Source organism: Balaenoptera musculus, chromosome 18 (genome assembly GCF_009873245.2).
Source record: "Balaenoptera musculus isolate JJ_BM4_2016_0621 chromosome 18, mBalMus1.pri.v3, whole genome shotgun sequence".
Taxonomy (NCBI): Eukaryota; Metazoa; Chordata; class Mammalia; order Artiodactyla; family Balaenopteridae; genus Balaenoptera; species Balaenoptera musculus.
This window is the reverse complement of record NC_045802.1, coordinates 7,420,085-7,426,101: the sequence shown is the minus strand read 5'-3', so window position 1 is coordinate 7,426,101 and position 6,017 is coordinate 7,420,085.

The window sequence follows — 6,017 nt, the reverse complement described above, 5'->3', positions numbered from 1 at the left end:
GATTAAACAGTATAAACTTCAGTATTAAGTTGTCTGCATTTTAAAAATTGATACAAAAGCGGCATACTGATTAACACTTAACCAAAGTAATTGTCTCCTAAAGGTTGGGAGCTGTTGCTGGTTAGTGCCTGTAATTGTTCTCATGATCTTCCATCAGGTGTTGATACTTGCTGTTTTTATTAATTAGAGTGAAATCTGAAAAAAAATCTTTCGTGTGTGCTGTGCACCACAGGGGTAAGACTTAAATGATAGAGATGGAAAGTGCCTGTGTCACAGAAGCTGTTCAGATACTTCCCTCACTGCCTGGGGGATTGTAAGTGTTGCTTAGACGGTAGTGTAGTATCTGGCTATATTGAAAACTGCACTGGAAAGACAAGATGGAAATTTTTGAATGGAAAGCGTGGCCAACTCCCTTGCTTGGCATCACATAAACTGTGACAGAAGTTCAGATCTAGGTCTGCTTGGTACAACAGGCCTTCTGAAAGGGCCTGAAATAGCTCTTTTTCAGTACCAGCCAGGTACTTTTTGCATATGATGGTATCACTGTAAATTCGCACAAATCCAGTACAGCTTAAATCAGGATTAACTGCTGCTCAAGTGTGAACCATTGGCCAGTAATTACCTTGCTTAATTAATAAGTTGTGGTTAAGTTATTTTTAAATATTTTCATATTTGTGCTTTGTCATTTTAAAATGACTCTTGAAATGCTTTTAAAGCAACGTAAAAGCCAGGAAACGATCTGGATACCTATGCAACAAAAGATGCAAGCTGGTTCATTTCTTGTCCCCCTCATAGCAAAGACGTGAACAGCAGGGCTAACACTCTCCGGAACCTGGGAAGTTCCCTGGGTCTAAGCCAAGTTGCTCCCTGCAGTAATAAGGCAAAATGTGGCCCTGTTCTAGGAATGCTGCTATTTAACGTTACACCATGACACAGGACAAAGAATGACAGGCATAACTGAACAAGCCACACTCCAGAATGTATAGCCCCATCTTCCAGTGGGTTTCAGTCTGAAATCATACCTACCAGGAGGAAATTTAATCACTTAGGCCTCTAGGCATGTCCATTGGTTTGAACCTTCTGTATTTATCAGTCACCTGCTGAAAAAGGAAGTGGTAATATAGATCTGGAATAAGATGAGGAATTATGATAGACCTTTAAGTGGTGGCGTGAGGTATGTGGAGACTGAAAGCCAGTAGTGGTGAGAAAATCAGTGAAAAGGGATTAAAGAGATTCTTGTAAATTTTTATGATGTACTTTTTTTTTTCTCTTTAGTCACACAATTCAAACATAAGTGACATTTCATGGTATGATGCCCCATGATATATTTGATACTTTTACTGACGGTCATTCATGTTGCTTCCTATTTTTTGCTATTCCCAACAATACTGCAATGAACGTCTGTGTACATTTTTGTTAGGCTTGTGTAGCTCTAGATACCTTGAAGTAGAATTGCTGAGTCAACAGATAGGTGCATTTAAAATTTTGGCAGATATTGACAAATTGACCCCTCCCCCAAGGCTATCCTTATTGTGAAACTTTTTAACAATGATTTTTAAGATATAATAAATCAGGTTTTTAATGGCTATTTCTTTGGCTCCATGAAATAAATGTCCATTTTTAAAAGATAGGAAATTAAAATACTGAAATACTGCCATTTATTCAGAGCCACGCCAACACAAGAAGGTAGAATCAGAACTGAAAGACCCTTGGGTTGACTATTGACTATTTAAACTTCTCTAACAAATTATTTCTCTATAAAGTTACTGCAGTAACTAAATATTTAAGTAATCCATTGTGTGAAAATGAGGAACTTCCTATTCTGGCATCTTCAATCCAGTAGCTTTATCTGGGGAGGGCTTTTTCTAGCAGAGATTGTGTGTCAGTCTTTACAGAAGCTACAGCCAACGGTTTTGGAAACTAAAGGATTGTGTGGGCTGGATTCTGGGCATTAGGAGATAGTTATTTGTAAAAAAGGAATGGATACCGAGGATCTGCCTTAAATGGAATAAAATTGACCACTGCTTCACCTCCTTGCTGGAGATGGTACTTTAGGTAAAGGGCGTACCCCAAACGCATTTATAAATGCAACTGTATTAATAGACTTAAACTTAGTTCCTTAGAGGTACATAGAATCTCTAGTTACAGTCTTTACCATATTTTTGTTCACTGGGTTTCAACTACGGATCATCCTATAAATGTTCTGAACATAACCAGGTAAGTAAATAAGTCCTAAAGCAAAAGAAGTATCGATTGAGGGTAAGAGTACTCAGTGTAATGCCCACAAAGGTGTGAAGGAAGAGTAAGAACTTGCAGGCTACTCAGAGCAAGGATATGGCAGCCCCTTCCCCACTCCCCAGCCTACATTTCAGGGAAGCTCAGGTCTTGCTCTGCCACCTGGAGTCTGCCTGGCTGGGACTTGGGCATAGTGAGTGGGCTAGGCACACTCAGGCTGAGAAGGACCAGACAGACTTTTTTTTTTTTTTTTAACAAGAGGAACAAGAGGTGCCATTGCTTTGGGGACTGACAACAGAATAAAGTATGGCACCAGTGTAGGGTCCTAGCGCATTAGAGGTAAAAGGCTCTAGGCTCCTGCAGTCCAGCCTGTGCATTTTCACAGAGCAGTGGGCAAAGGCCCATCAAGACTCAGAGGCTCAAGGACCAAAAGCAGCATCAAAACAATAGCAGTGCCAGGCTCACAGCAGGTGCAGAAAATTTTCGAGTTCCTTCCCCTTCTCTGTAAGGACGGTAACTAGGGGCTGGAAGGCTTCCTCCCTAACCTCACTTTCCTGCCTGGGTCCTCCTGCCTTGGCTACAATTGTGGATATTCGAGCAGGTCAGCACACTCCGCCATCACTGTGATTCCTCTCTGGCCTTCCTCCTTAGCTTTACTTGGACTCAGGACACTTGCTGACAAAACAAAACTAAAATACTGCCAATCATTTAGAAAGTGATGAGCTACCTGATTCTAACAGGCTGGGAAGCACCAGAAGAATGTGTACTGCTTATGTGTCCTTAGAATTGCAGCATGAACTTCCAGAAGTAGAAGGAAGGATAGCAATACACTACAATCACTTTTGAAAAACTTGTTTACCCTTATTGTGAATGAAATTTGCGTTCATTGAAAGAAAACAAATAAGCAGGGAAACAAACATCTACAGTTCTATTAGTCAGGAAAACTATTCACATATTGTGTGCCCTTCTAGTTTTATATATATAACATGATATATATATACAGATATATATTTGATTAATATATAAATTATATGTGTGTATATATATATAATTTTTTAATCTGAGGTGAGATTCACATAACAAAAAATGAACCATTTTAAAATTAACAATTCAATGGCATTTAGTACATTCACAGTGTTGTGCAACCACGGCCTCTAGTTCCAAACATTTTCATCACCCCAAAAGGAAATCCTATACCCATTAATTCTGCCCTTCCCCCTTAGCCCTTGGCAACAACCAATCTGCATCATCTCCATGGATTTACCTATTGTGGCTATTTCGCATAAATGGAATCATACAGTATGTGACCTTTTGCGTCTGGCTTCTTTGACTTAGCATAATGTTTTCAAGGTTCATTCACACTGTGGTATGTATCATATTTCATTCCTTTTCGCGGCTGAGTAATATTCCAGTGCATGTATATATATCACAATTCACTTATTCATTCATTCATTGATGGACACTTGACTAGTGCTGCTATGAACATGCATGTACAAGTATTTGTTTGACTCCCTATTTTCAACTCTTTGGGGGTACATATCTAGGAATGGAATTACTGGATCATACGGTAATTCTGTTTAACTTTTTGAGGGACCACAATGGCTAAGATGACCCTTCCACAGCAACTGAATCATTTTACGTTCCCTCTAGCAATGTATAAGCATTCCAATTTTTCCACAACCCCACCAGCACTTCCTATTGCCCTTTTTTTTTAAAAAAAATAATAGCCATCGTAGTGGGTGGGTGTGAAGTAGTATCTCATTGTGGTTTTGATTTGCATTACCCTAATGACTAATGATACTGAGCATCTTTTCATGTGCTTGTTGGTCATTTGTATACCTTTTTGGAGAACTAATTCAAGTCCTTTGCCGATTTTTAAGTTAGGTTGTCTTTTGGTTGTTGTATATATATGTCTGCTTTACAAAAAATGGCAATATATTTACAAACACTCTACTTGAAAACTACTTTTACTGCTAACAGTCTATCTTAAACAAAACTTTATGTCATCATATATCCTTATTCTGCTCTGCACTGCATCATTTTTACTGCCTGCATGTTATTCCACTGAATAAATGTAAAATACCATAAATTATCTTGTCGATCCCATCTTATTAGACATTTGTGTAGTTTCTGATTTTTTAATTAGTTTTATTGAAGCATAAGCATAGTTGATTTACAATGTTGTGTTAATTTCTGCTGTACAGCAAAGTGATTCAGTTATACATATATATACATTCTTTTACATATTCTTTTCCATTATGGTTTATCACAGGATATTGAAATGTTCCCTGTACTATACAGTAGGACCTTGTTGTTTATGGATTTTTTTTACTATTATGAACAAGGCTAAGATGACTAGACTTTCCTTATACCCATACTTCTGTGTCCATGATTATTTTGTTAGGTTATAAATATATTCCTCAAAGTGAAATGGCCGAAATTGAAGTCAGTTTTTGATTGAAGTGAAACGATGAATTTGGTGAGTGCTACGAAGCTGCCTTCAGCAAGTTTTCACCCAAATGTAGTAACTTTTTAAAAGGCTATTGAGACAATTTTACATATAAGGGATATGTAGGGTCATGATTTCTAAGATTCCATAAAGGTTCGAGCCTATAGCAGTGGGGGAAATCGTGAAAGGGATAAACCTTCAAAAGAGAGCAGATGAAAAGCTTGAAAAAACTGGAGAGCCATTGGGTTGAAATGTCCATTCCCCTTTATGCTTCTGTTATTTTACTACTTTTCAGGTTGAAGATTAACAGAAAGAGCTTTCATATACAAGTAATTGCAGCACTGCAAAAAGAGAACGTGTAGATCAATTGGAATGGGTGAAAAAACTGAAAATTTTGCAAAAGCATTAGAGCTTTCTTGCTTTTCATTTCATTGTATCATTGTTCTTCATAATAATCTACATGATTTCCAAAACGTATTCGTCATTTGTATCAGAATTTTTTTCTTTAAATAAGGTTAACTGTGTTTTCACATATGATTTAAGACCAAGACAGTCTACAGTTCTGGGGAGTACATGTCTTATCAAATGGTGGCCAACAGGTCAACATGAGATTGGATTAATTATAAAAAAACTTATCTTCTAGTCAGTCCCATAGGGATCTATTTCATACACTGTTGAGTACTGGATTTTACACTATATAGATCAAACCTGAAAAGCAGTGTAAATTTCTCATTTTTTTTAAGGACCTAAATTTTAGAGGTCAACATTGCAAAACTTTATGTCATGAATTTATATACACTGAGCTTTTACAGATAATTATAATGAACCATTAGAAATAATACTGATTTTATTTTTTTTAATTAGGTAAGAGATATGTTATTGTAAATATAATACTTGAAGTTTTTTTTAAATGTTAAGGTCTTGAGGGTTTTTTTTTTTTTTTTAATGTATTTGATTTATTTATTTTTGGCTGCATTGGGTCTTCCTTGCTGCGTGCGTGCTTTCTCCAGTTGCGGTGAGCGGGGGCTACTCTTCGTTGCGGTGCGTGGGCTTCTCATTGCGGTGGCTTCTCTTGTTGTGGAGCACGGGCTCTAGGCGCAAGGGCTTCAGTAGTTGTGGCTCGTGGGCTCTAGAGCGCAGGCTCAGTAGTTGTGGTGCACGGGCTTAGTTGCTCCGCGGCATGTGGGAACTTCCCGGACCAGGGCTTGAACCCTTGTCCCCTGCATTAGCAGGCGGATTCTTAACCACTGCGTCACCAGGGAAGCCCATCTTGAGGGTTTTTAAAGAATTATAGTTCAGAATCAAACTGACTTGAAAAAAACAACAGAGATGC